Source organism: Microplitis mediator, chromosome 9, assembly GCF_029852145.1.
Source record: "Microplitis mediator isolate UGA2020A chromosome 9, iyMicMedi2.1, whole genome shotgun sequence".
Lineage (NCBI taxonomy): Eukaryota > Metazoa > Arthropoda > Insecta > Hymenoptera > Braconidae > Microplitis > Microplitis mediator.
The window spans coordinates 532,922-547,216 of record NC_079977.1 but is presented as its reverse complement, the minus strand read 5'-3'; the positions used below and the strand labels follow the sequence as shown (position 1 = coordinate 547,216).

The 14,295-nt window shown below is 27.7% G+C and overlaps 1 protein-coding gene across 1 annotated transcript in view; it reads right to left on the bottom strand.

The window, feature by feature from the left end:
- Positions 1-3: 3 nt before the first annotated feature.
- Positions 4-14,295, bottom strand: part of LOC130674985 (uncharacterized) — a 47,485-nt gene continuing 33,193 nt past the window's right edge. Inside the window, exon 11 of the transcript XR_008991192.1 lies at positions 4-558. The gene's annotated coding sequence lies outside the window, so the exon portion shown is untranslated. The remainder of the gene's footprint in view (positions 559-14,295) is intronic.

The following is a 14,295-nucleotide window of genomic DNA, read 5'->3' as shown; positions in this document are numbered from 1 at the left end:
TATCCATTTTATTTATTTAAAACTCTAAACTGCGTTGCTGGTGTAGTATTCAGAGGTAATTTTCGGATCGATTATTTGTATATATATAATTTAAAATAAGCTGTATCATCTGTTTGTCGTTAATTCAAGTGTCATTGTCATTATAAATGGTAATAGTTTAGAAAGTTTTGCTGGTAGTGATTAACGGTTTGTTAAATGGTATGTTGGTTGCATTTTTTAAAGTTATCTCTGTAAGTTGGTGGTGTTGGCGGTCGTGATGCTTAACTTTTTACTTGTTACTGCTGCCTAATGGTGCTTTTTGTTCGTGAGCTTTTATCTGATGGGGCTGGTGTACGTTAAGCAGCTGCAGACGCAGTGGCGAAATGGAAGGACTTAAAAAATTCGTGAGGAGCATAGTAGTAGTAGTGGTAGTAGGAGTAATAGAAGTAGTGGTAGCAGAGATAAAGCTGGTGATAGTGAGGACATTTTAAAACTGATTAAGAGATGAGATAGAGAAGATTTAGGTGAAGTTTGTGGGCCAATGAATGTATCGATGTCATTGTTTTCGAGTCGTAGAATCTGGAACGAGAAAAATAATCATTAGATTTTGTTGTTTAAAGATTAAATCACAAGATATTGGTATAATACTTTCAATAGTGGGGGTAGAAAATTATGACTTTCATATTTTTCAGGTCTTTTATTGTAAAAATTGATGTATCGTCACTTTTTATCAATGTAGTTATTAAAATTCAGTTTATTGGGCCGTAAATTCATTGGTAATCATCAATTCATTACAAAATAGTAAATATGAAGGGCATAATTATCTCTGCCAAAAGGGCGTATACTAGGGTGTTTTAAAAAAAAAACAATTTTTTTTTTATGGTATCCAAAAATTGAAAGTATAACTAAAAATAAAAATTAAGAAAAAAAATTTTTTTTTTTTAGAATTTTCCAGCCCATAAACCAATCAACGGATTTTTATGCACAAAAAATGTTTTTGTAGGAAATTGAACGCTCTACAAAAAAAGTCTTCTATCATTTTTTGATAAATCCCACTGTTCAAAAGTTATTTAAGTTTCAAGTCAAATTTATAGTAAATTTTGAGATTTTTTTATTTTTCCGGCAAAACTATCAGTCTTATCAAAAAATATCATAAAAACTTTTTTGTAGATAATTTTATTTTTTACAAATTATTACGAATAAAGTTTTTCGAAATTCTGCGTTGTTTTCAAGTTATATCCATTTCAATCTTAAGCTCTTAAAAAAATAGATTTCTGATTAATTTTAAGAGCTTGACATTGAAATGAAAATAAATTGAAAACAATGCGGAATTTCGAAAAATTTTATTCGTAATTATTTGTAAGGAATAAAATTACCTACAAAAAAGTTCCTATGACATTTTGTAATAAGACTGATAGTTTCGCCGGAAAAGTGAAAAGATCTCAGAATTTACTATAAATTTGACTTGAAACTTAAATAACTTTTGAACAGTGGGATTTATCAAAAAATGATAAAAGACTTTTTTTGTAGAGCGTTCAATTTTCTACACAAAGTTTTATTGCGCATAAAAATCCGTTGAGTGGTCTGTAAGCTAGAAAATTCTAAAAAAAAAAAATTTTTTTCCTATGTTATTTAAATGGAAAATAGAAAAATGGATTGAGGCAAACCTTAATATTATTCTTAAGAGCTCGGATTGGCACCAAAATTTTTATTTTCAGGTATACTTTCAATTTTTGAATACCAAAAAAAAATTTGTTTTTTCTGAAACACCCTAGCGTATACATTTTATTTACCAAACTATGCATCTTTTATACCCTTATGTCGTTATCTTTTGTTAGAATACGCCCTTATGACACTTGTCACGTGATATAAATACGTGATTTTTAATTTTTCATTTCTGATAGTGAAAAAAAAATAAGAATTAATCGACTCCATATTTTACTCTCTTCCAATCTACTCAATTTCTATATCTCCAATTAATAAAACCCTTCTCCCAATAGAATAACCCATTTTATATCCCCGGTATTTATGTACTTATATATCTAGAGACCTCGAGCATAAAAAACAATGGCTGTTTATATAGATCTATATAGATAAACGCAGAATGATTAATAAGTTTTTAACTCAAAGTTCAATTTCTCTAAACAAGCTTGAACAATAATAATGTGTCAGCAATTTATTTAGTCTTTTACGAGTAGCGGAGTGCGAGACCCGCAGATGGGATTTAAAGCCGAACCAACTGGAATCACTCGACACGAAGAGTAATTGAGAGAAAGAGAACCAGCGACTGTTTCAACATCATTTATCAAGCTACGATGAAACCGCAAAGGATCTCAAGCTTTTTTCCTCCCTTCCCTTTCTTTTCTTCCTTTTGTTTCTTATTTTTTATCTCTCATTCTTTTTTCTTACATCTTATATCTATTTTTTTTATTCTCCGGCAACTCGTATTTTATTTATTATTTTTTTTGCTTCGTCGTCACTAAATAAAACCATCATTTTTTTCAATGGTAAAATTTTTCTTTTTTTTTTTGTTTTCATTTTCTATGTCAATGCGAATTTAATTTACCATCAATGTAGACCGTCAGCAACTTAATGGTTTGAAAATCCTGTATTAGTTGAGAAAACTTTTCTCTATATATCGACCTTATAACGGCTGTTCGATTAGGTCGCTAACATTTAATGTTTCTTCTAATGATCACGAAAACTTTTTATTTCATATATTTTATATATATAAAAAAAAAGAAATACCAGAATCTGAAGAAGTAAATAATTTATTTTAGTGAAAGTTATCAACTATAAATAAACAAGTTGTGAAAATAAAAATAATAAGGAATATTATCATCTTCTACTTATGCCAGATAAAATACTCACTTTATCAACGTCAAGGCACTTTAACTGAGTACATCAATTATTTTTGACGTAGACCCTGACACTTAATGCGACGAGTTTACGCCTGTTTATCATTATAAAAATTGTCATTTACATATTGATCTAGCTTTGATTTTTTATTCATCATTTATTTCATTTAGGGGAGGGTGGGGCAGAGCGGCCCCCCTAAGCCAATTATTATTTTTTACTATTTTTTACTATTTTTTTATTATTTTCAACCATAAGATCACTTTACTTTTGTCCTATTTCGAACAAATTTATGGACATTTTGTCACAATTCTGAAAAAAAAATTTTTTTTGTGGGGCAGAGCGGCCACCCTCCAAAAAATGATAAAAAATTTTTTTTTTCGTTTTTTTTTTTTTTAATTGTTTTCATCATTAAGAATGTATTTCTTTCTCTTGACAACTATTTTTGGTTTTATATTACTCGAAAAAAATTTTTTAAGGTGTAATAAATCGTTCACTCTCGATTACATTAATTACTAATTGTTATTTAATAAAAAAAAAAAAACAATTCTATAGTTTTACTTTATTTCAAAAATTTATCAACTAAAAAAAAAAATTTTATTTTTATAAATTTTTAGTGACTAAATTTGCCTCTTACATCGAGAAACGGCCGAAAAATATGAAACAATAATTTTTTCGGAAGTTTCGGCTGGTCCATTTTGCCCCAGGTGTTATGCGTAGGGCTAGAAATGTGGAATTATAATCATTTTTTTTTAATTTGACGATAAAAATATGAAAAAATCACTTTTTCAAAATTTTGAGCTTGTCCATTTTGCCTCAAATGTCATGCGTAGGGGTAAAAATGCGCAAACATATCGGATTTATAGTAATTAGTCGAAAAAAAAAAAAATTTTTTTTTTTATCAAAATTTCAGGGGGGCCGCTCTGCCCCACCCCTATACCATTATCAAAATTTTGATTTAAGATTTTTAGTCACTTTATTTATTTTTTTTGAGTCTCGAATTTCACAAAATAAATTTTCTAAGAGTCCAATCTACCCCGACTCCATATAAATATTTAATAAAATAATTACTGGCGCGAAATTTAAATTTTAAAAAATAGATCTCACAGTAACCGAATTTTTGATAAAAAATAAAAACGAAATATTTATTTATCTAAAGCGATATCAGGTAAAAATTTTTATTCCATGCGTACCTAAGAGTTGATATAAATCCCGGCCGATAGACTGTAACATTAATAATTCGTATGAATTATTTAGATCCGTCGAAAAAAACGAATTTAATGCAGACACTGAGGTCACCTTTATTTTCAAGGCTACAGCGAGGCCGCTTAAGAATAACAAATTAGTAAAAAGTTTTTTTTGTAGTCTGGTTAAAAAACAAATTATCAATTTAAATTAAATAATTAATTCAGCTTTTAAATTAACCCGCATAAATTAAAACCCCCGATTCAACTAAATTTGTATATAAAAAATATTTAGGTACATAAAATCGCCAACTCAAATTCAAAGTTAAACGTTAGCTCATAAATGAAAAAATACCGACCGAAAAAAATGTAAAAATAGATATAAAAAAGTAAAAAAAATAACGGTAAAGGTTATACACACTTGTTGGCTTTTGGCAACATGCCAGAATAGATTTTCACAAAGTATTGGACTCACATGCGCAGCTACTTGCTGACAACGAGAATGTTCAATCGGGCTATACTTTCATCTACTTGACGTTATTTCACCTCAGTAGACATCAGAAATGAAAATAAAATGTTACAACCTCACAAAATTACCTTTTTTGTTTAAACTTTCGCTAACTAAGTCTTCAAAATTTTTTTTCAATCATACATATAAAATATATATAAGGGGTGGACAAAACGGACTACTCCAAAAATTTGGTAAAATCTTTTTTTCAAAAATTTTTGATTGCCATCAAAGACATCATGAATTTTCTACAATTTTGAATGTCCAAAATTTTTCAGTGGACCGAAATTCACTGAATGTTCAAAAATTTTTCGAGTTCAAATAAATTTTTATTTTCCCCAAATGATATATTTTTGATCTTATAATTCAGTCAATATATATTTTTGAATAAATCAATAATTTTTGAATGTCCAAAATTTTTCAGTGGACCGAAATTCACTGAATGTTCAAAAATTTTTCGAGTTCAAATAAATTTTTATTTTCCCCAAATGATATATTTTTGATCTTTTAATTCTGTCAATATAAATTTTTGAATAAACCAATAATTTTTGAATGTCCAAAAATTTTTCAGTGGACCGAAGTTCACTGAATGTTCAAAAATTTTTCGAGTTCAAATAAATTTTTATTTTCCCCAAATGATATATTTTTGATCTTGTAATTCAGTCAATATATATTTTTGAATAAATCAATAATTTTTGAATGTCCAAATTTTTTCAGTGGACCGAAGTTCACTGAATGTTCAAAAATTTTTCGAGTTCAAATAAATTTTTACTTTTTCCAATTGATACATATTTTGATCTTGTAATTCTGTCAATATAAATTTTTGAATAAACCAATAATTTTTGAATGTCCAAAAATTTTTCAGTGGACCGAAGTTCACTAAATGTTCAAAAATTTTTCGAGTTCAAATAAATTTTTATTTTCCCCAATTTATATATATTTGGATCTTGTAATTCTGTCAATATATATTTTTGAATAAATCAATAATTTTTGAATGTCCAAAAATTTTTCAGTGGACCAAAATTCACTAAATGTTCAAAAATTTTTCGAGTTCAAATAAATTTTTACTTTTTTCGATTGATATATATTTTGATCTTGTAATTCTGTCAATATATATTTTTGAATAAATCAATAGTGTGATAGCGAGTCAATTTAAATGATTTAGTATCAGAGTCTCATCTCATGTAAACTTAGTAGTAACTTCACTGAGCTGTCAGCCGTCATATGTATGTACATATATATATATATATATATATATATATATATATATATATATATATATATATATAGTTGAAGTGAACAACTAAAGGTTCACTCGAGGATCACTCAAGAGTTATGAATAATTTTGAAATAATTGCAAGTAAAGGGTTTGTAACTTGTATAATAGATGCACATAACATTCACTATTGTATTATAAATATGTATATATAATATCTATATATAGAATATAATTGTGTTAAAGATCCCTAAGGAACTACAGACACAAACTTTCTTAACTGTAGTTACCAAGATATGTATATAAGTTATATATGAAAATTATTCATTTACATTCCGGTTAATGGAAAATAATTTATAAAAAAAAAATATAATTGAAAGTTGATTTTGATTTTCTCTTCTAGATAATAATTAAAAAAGAGTAAAGGTTGCTCTATAAATATATAAAGGAAAATGGGCATTTAACTTGTGATTGAATTGTCAATAAATCATTAATCGGTTAATTTAAAATTGAAAGGATTAAATTTATACTTGGAATATAATATAAATTTACGACTTTTATTGTTACAGACAAGAACTCACTGTAATTTATTTATATCGAGTCAATTGACATTTAACTGTTTGCTTAACGATACCTAGTTTACACAAATCAAAAGTATTGGCAGTTCAATTTCTTTTTTTTTAAACTGACGTTAGACAGCTTGTAAATTTTACTGAGACACTTGTCAAAAGTTTTATTTTTACTCGTCTCTTAAAAAAAAAAATTTTATTATTACAGTCTATATCACCTGCAAAATATCAAAGTAAAATTCTGGTCGATATATATTTTTAATTTCTAATCGATTTTTAAAAGTAATTGTCTTTTTTTTCCGCTGCATTTTTCTGAAATAAAAAATTTTTTATGGCAGTTTTAAGATGAAAAAAAAATTTCACACTTTTGCATAATTAAATTTAATGGGTAATTAAAAAAAAAATAAAAATTAAAAGTAATAAAATATAAAATTTTTTATTCCATTGGATATAAACATAAACATATTTTATTTTATCACTGAATTGGTATTCATAAGATTCATAAGATATAAGATCGTGAAACACGAGACCGGAAGTCGTATTTAAAAATTACATCGTAAACTCCAGTGACCTCATTATCGTACACTTGATTGAATTTTCTCTCGTCACTCATCACTACAACAAAACTTGATAACTAACAATAGTTAGCGAGTATGCTTCTAAATTAATTAATTTAATTATTCAATAATTTAATTTACTGTGAGCTGAGATTATAATTGTAACTAGATCTAAATTATTTTATTTTTTCATTTAACGAGTTTATGAATTTTCTAAACGATAAAATTCCCGCCTTGGTAGTGAAAAATTTTAATAGGCATCTAAGATCGAAATTTTCTTTTCTACCCTTGGAGACTCTCTTGGGAGGTGGAAAAAGTTGTAAGTCTGATAAAAAATATAAAACATTTGGCGGGCATGGGGAACATACATTTCATAGATGCGTTTATTTAACTGCTTGTTTATACCACTCGAGTTGAATAAAACTAAAAAGTTCACTTGGGAGATGAATAAAAAAAGTTTTAAGACAACCGTTAAATCGAAAGTTAAACTTGAATTTATGCTTGACAAAGACATTAATATTTTTTTATTTTTTTATTTGTGGCAAATAAATTTTCTATTGTTGACACTATAATTAAGCCATTATACATTATATGTGATGGGGTATGACGGGCCCCTAAGTCTCTATTTTTTAAGGCTTTCAAGGGGGATAGCCACTGTGAGGATCGAAAAAATAGGTGATTTTCGGGAATTTTTTTGACTGGAATAATAAAGGAATTTGGGGATCGGGTTTTTTTTGTTTTATAAAGTATACATTGAAGATAATTCTCATAAATTTTCATTAAAAAATATCATGTTGTTGCGAAGTTATAAGCATTTTTGTGGAGCAACAAAAAAATTTCCCCCACCACGGTGTCATCTCTAACTCAAAAACGGATTATCAGAAACAAAAAAACCAAATGGCGTTGTAATCTGTATGCATGTGGTTATCGTTGGACGTAGGGGATTTTGAAAATTTGGATTTGAAAAAAAATGGCGACATATTAAAAATTTTTTCGTTATTTTTTCTCATTTTTTTGGATTCAAACAGCCCTAAAAAATCTTAAAAATCAAAATTTTCAAAATCCCCTACGTGCAACTTTAGCTACTGAATAGACGAACACGGCAAAAAAAAAAGTTGCGAATCGGTTGATATTTATGCAAATTACAGATGCCACCAGTTCAAAAAAAGTAGTTTCGAGAAAAATGCGTTTAAAGTTTTTAGTCGATGCAGCGGTCAGTTGACGCGCTGTCACAAAAATGACAATAACTTTAAAAATATTCGGAATTTTTATATAAAACTCTAGATACATATTTTTGAACATATACACTTTGATTTAATAAAAAAAAAAAAAATTTTTTTTTTTGAAATTTCACAGTGGCTATCCCCCTTAAGTATCGCATTTCTGAAATTGTGATATTTAAAAAAAAAACCACAGTTTTTTCATCTAATAACTAGAGTAAGAAGCCAGAGAAGGCGACTGGATCTAAATCTGCGATCTATCCGCGGCCATGTTGCGGCCATAATTGAAGTTTCGAACAGTAATTGAAAAGTCATGTCTCGGAAATTGGGTCCGTGACAATTGCCACGGACCCGATTTCGTCCAACTTCTGAGTCATAACTCCCCCATTATTCGGAAAACTTAAACTATTACACAAAATTGCCCTTTAAAGACAAAGATGCCGCATTATCGATCATCTGATTTTTTTTTTTTTGCAAATATTTGAAGGGGCCCATTGTCTTCTCTCTAAATTCCCGAGGGATGATGGCCCCAAATTATTTTTAAACATAATTTTTTTCTTAACAAATTTCGGAGATCATCTTGTCCCTTTTTCTTTTAATCAATTTTTTTTGTGATTAATTCTTGTTACTTATAAATAATTAAGAAATATCATTTATTGGGAGCATTAAATATATGAAAAAAAAAAAAAAAAAATGTCGAAATAATTGATAGGTGATTTATGAAGACATAAGTCTTGTAATTAAATGAAATAATTGGATATAAAATAAAGTTATAGTTTATATATATTAAGACAAATATTAGCCAGTTAATAATATGTGTTTGTTTTCTCATCACGTTTCTATAAATGGTATGATGATATTTATCAACTGAAATGAACCAAAGGGATTATGTCTCCTTATATTTATACTTGTTACCCCACGTAACTGGGAAAGGCGATATTTGAGAAAACAAAATCTCGGGTACCTTTAAAAAGATATGTAATATATAATGTTGTGTATAAAAAGTAAAATAAAAAATATTGATAAGAAAGGTTAAAAAATTACTAAAATAAATAATAAAGTTGAAGAAAAATATCTGTCACAGCTGTATGTTAACTCTGTCATGTCCTTTTCCCTTTTTCGACATTTGTAGAGCCCAAAAAAAAATATATATACATAAAATATGAAGCATTTGTGAGAATGTGGAAATACGAGTTTCATAAACTTTTTTGTACTGATTTTTATATTAAAAATATATACATTAGGGTGGCGCAAAAAAACTGACTATTTTTTTTTTTCGATCTCGCACGAAAATTTGATGGTTTATGATGTTTTGAGAAGCCTCTCCAAAAATCAGCTCGATAAAAAATTTTCAAGAGGTCGCTCACGAATTTTGAAAATGATGGAAATAAGGATTTTTATTTCTAAATTTTTTTATTTCTCGTGGCAGCAATAGTTTATATTTGTAAAATTAAAAATTTGGAAAATCCAAAAGTGCACGCCTCGAACGCTCATGTTATGTTTTTTTTTAAAAGTTAAATTTCGAATAAAATTGAATATCCCGCTCTTTTCCCATAGAAATTTCCATGGTAAATATACGGTAATAAAAGTAAAAAAAAAATAAATAAGGAGAACATTCCTAATGAAAAATGGCGGCAGTGTGTGTTTGTTTACATGTAAGATTGCCGATTTTAACCGTAATGATTTATTTTTAAAAAAAAGAGAAGGCCTACAGTAGTGATTTTCGAAAGGAACCTTCTTTGCTTATTTTTGAAAATTTTGAAAAAAAAATTAAGTAGTTTCGTCAAGTCGTTCTCGAGATATCCGTAACACGCCGTTTTTTTGAACCACAGACTAATGGACGTCCACGATAAATTTTTTTTAATGAACTTTTTTTTATATTAATACATATTAGACGAATTAAAAAAAGTATCAGGATTATTTATTAGTTTTTCAGCTTTATATTGATGTGTTTTTCATAATGTGTAAGAGTAATAGAAAAAAAATATATGCAATTTAATGAGTGGAAATCGTGTGACCTTGACAGGTTGGTTATAAAGCACAACCTCTCCGCTTCGCTTCCGAGGCGTGCAATTATGACTATGCTGAAAATTTCAGCCCAAAATTTAAATATTTAAACGGCGCTCGAGAATTTTGAATATTAACTGATAATATGTAACTAATAGTTTGAATTAGTTTTTATATTTTTTTATAACTCAATTATTGTCATTTCACTTAAATATAACTTTTGCGTAACCAAAAATATACAGGCCAGTCTTAAACAATAAAATTTGGCAAGTTTTGAATAAGCGAAAAAACCTACAAATTGAATTAAAAAATAAAAAAGTATGTAAATAACTTGATATTTCTGTTTCTTGGGTTATATTTTCATTCATTGTCATGCAAATTGATGGTGAAAAAATCGAGAAGGTTTATTATTAATATTTAAGGGTCGCTCAAAAACGTCCAAAAGACAGCACTCGGAAACATTCAAAATTCTTGAGCGAGGTTTAAATATTCAAATTTTGGGCTGAAATTCTCAGCGCAGTCATGATTTCACAAATATAAACTATTGCTGCCACGAGAAAGAAAAGAATTTAGAAATAAAAATCCAAATTTCGATTATTTTTGATATTTTCAAAATTCGTGAGCGACCTCTTTAAAATTTTTTATCGAGCTGATTTTTGGAGAGGCTTCTCAAAACATCGTGAAATAACAAATTTTCATGCGAGATCGAAAAAAAAAAAATAGTCAGTTTATTTTGCGCCACCCTAATATACATATATAAATTTATTTATAATTTTTGGATCTTGTTCTCGAGATTAATAAAAAGTTTCGTAATTTTAAATCAGCTATAGATTCAATAAATATAAAGTTAAATTTTGATTCAAATTCCGATTCATTTAATATCATATTTATATAGATTTCTTTCATGTCATTTAGTATCCTCAGCTTTAATAAACGACTTATCAAATGGACCGGAAGTTCCATTGCCCGAAAATCACAGAAAAAATCAATTTATATAAAAAAAGAAAAGAAAAAATATATATATGAAATAACCTCAGATAAAGTTAAAAAATTGCGCTATCCAATACACAATTACTTTTTATATTTCACCAAAAGTTTTTTCCTTCGTGAGCCGCAAAATTTCTCATGTTAAATCTAACGATAAATATTAAGTTTTTTTTATCGTCAAATAAATGATATACCGACAAGTACACGATAGAAAAATTTGGGGAGTAAATGCGGATTTAAAAAAAATTCCAAAAATTACTCCGCTGAAAAAAAATTTCGAAAGCGGGATGATTTTTTTTTTAAACTCCGGAACTCAGAATAAATTCCGTAATTACTCCGACTTCACTTCTAATTTTTAATGTACGACAATAAATTGAAAAAAATTGATTTTTAAAAAATATATGGTTTCATTGTTTATTGAAACATTGAAATATTGCAGCGAAAAAAAAAAAATAATAACAAAAGATTTTTTTAGTGAATACAGTGAATCGGAGATTCATTAAAGCCTTGACCTCATTCTGACGAGACTTATAATAAAATATTTGCACTTTTTCTATTAAAAATTCATAAGAATGAATAGTATAGGAACGAGTAGTTTGAATATCCGATAAAACAACCGGACATTTTTTTTTTATTAATTTTCTTTTGTACCTTTCGTTGTTACTTAAAAGTAATCTGTATTTAAATAGTTATTTCAAAATTAAACACAAGTAATTTTTAACTTATACTGAGGGTGGAAAAAAAGGTGACCAGATATTTTATTTTCAGATTTAAAATTTAAATGTACAATGGTACTTGCTCGGCGCTCAGTGCTTGCATTGCAAAAATGGCTGAGGGAAAACCGGATAAAATATTAACAGATGTAAATGGAAGCTTGTGTTTGAAACCCCAAGTCAATATGCTCTGAAGGGAATTCATTGGATCCGGATCTAACATTTAAATGTAAGTACTGCCATCTAAGATTTAATATTTTATGGTTCACATTTTATTAATTGATGATCTAGGTTTCCAAGACTGCATGACAGTTATTTTAATTTTTATTATTTATCGCCATTGCAATGTCAAACGTAAATGTCACCAGGTACCTCAAGCTTTCTCTCTTTTTATTTATTTATTTTTTTAGTTTAATAAATCATTCGGCAAAAGAGTTGATTAATATTCTGGAGATTCGAATTCGCGGGCTGCAGTTGTCATTCGACAATGCGATCCGATGTTATATATTAGGGTGATCCAAAAAATAACAAATTTTTTTTTTTTCTCGCAAACAGGTTCAAAAGTTTCATGTAGCTAAAAAAAGACGCCTGTGAAAATTAGACCTCTTAATATTAACATTAAGAGTTTCCTCATCGCACTTTTCTATTTTCCATAAGAATAACATGGAAAAAATTTTTTTTACGTCTTCTGATTTTTATAAGTAGCTAACGATGTGTCATAGGAATAATTGGCAGGCATGTTTTTGTAGGGAATTGAATGCTCTACAAAAAAAGATTCTTATCATTTTTTGAGAAATCTATTTGTTCAAAAGTTATTCGAGGTTGAAGTCGAATTCATATTAAATTTTGAGATTTTCTTACTTTTCCGGCGAAACTATCAGACTTATGACAAAATATCATTGGACCTTTTTTGTAGACAATTTCATTCTCTAGAAGTTATTTATAATAAAGTTTTTTCGAATTCCGCATTGTTTTCTAGTTATTTTTATTTTAATGTCAAGCTCTTAAAATCGATCAGAAGACTATTTTTTTTATGAGCATGAAAATTTCTACTAGAAAATTTACAAAAAAAATTTTAGAAAAATTATAATGAGCCGTAAATTTTCTAAAAAATTTTTGGGTTACTCCATTTTACCCACCCTTAGAATAAATTACTGATAAATAGTTGACTATAACTTTAAGTAAAAATAATTAAAACTTTAATTAAATGTATCCAGTCTCATAAATACGGCCTTGATATCTATTTTTTTATATTCTAAAGATAATTACGGCCTTAATATTCGTAATTTTCATACTAAACTCACTATTATCATAAAATAAATGCCGTAATAAATTGCATGTAAATCACCGCATTGATAAAAAATGACGATACACATAAACTTTAACAGGAAATCTCCCTAAAATATAGTAATTATTTTTTTGATAGCCTTCATAAAAAAAAAAATTAAATTGTCATTTTTTGGCTCTCGGGAATCGGGGAAAAAAATAAAACCCTAAACGCCCTTTGTTTGAGGATTAAATTTCTAACCTATTTCTTAGTAACAATAAACCGCTTGTTTAAAAACATCAGTTGACTTTATGTAGATTAAATGTACACGGAAAGCATCTGGATGAAAAGAGGGATCGGAGAAGATTAAATAGAAAAGAAGATAAACTAAAAAAAAAAATATATATAAAATAAAAATCTTGTTTCCTTTATAAACACTTAAACTACCTCACTCTTGTAAATTATTTTTAAAAAATTACCCAAGATAAACCGTAACCCGTAATACTATTATGCAAAAGTAATAGAGTTCACCAGTTGACGTTTAATTATTAGCATATATTGTATTTTATAAAAAAAAAAGAAAAAATAAATAGTCACTACACATGCACACATATATATTAATATATTAATACATGTAAATATCAAAATCTAAATATAAATATATATATAATACTGAGTACATAAATTTACATATATATTTCCCACGGCAACGATTTCGTGGTTTTAATCATCTTGATTTTTCTAAATTATTTATTTATTTTTTTTTTCCCCATTCACTTTGCATTTTTTTACATTCATTTTAAAATATCATACCGCCAGTTTTTGATGAATTAATTTTTTTTTTAAATTGGATCCACTAAAGTTATTTTGGCAAACTTTTTAAAACAGTTGCTTATATTTTCTTAGAGTTTCAACCCTACTCTCACTTGAATAAATTAAAAATAATAAAGTCATCCAATAAAACTTTTTCTCAGCTGAAAAGTCGCCGAAAAAGGTCTAGGTAGTAAACAAAGCCGCAAATTCGCTAGGCCGAAAAATGGCCTAGATTTAGCTGACGATGGCTGAAAACTTGAAACTTTTTTATAATTTTATGAAAAAAAAAAATACAATGGCCAAAAGTGGGACAATTAAATTTATTGGCTGATTTTCGACCTGCCTTGTAAGAATAACCAAATTTCGGCGTGTTTTCGACCAAATTTCGGTCTATTAACAGATAGACGACTGGAATTCCA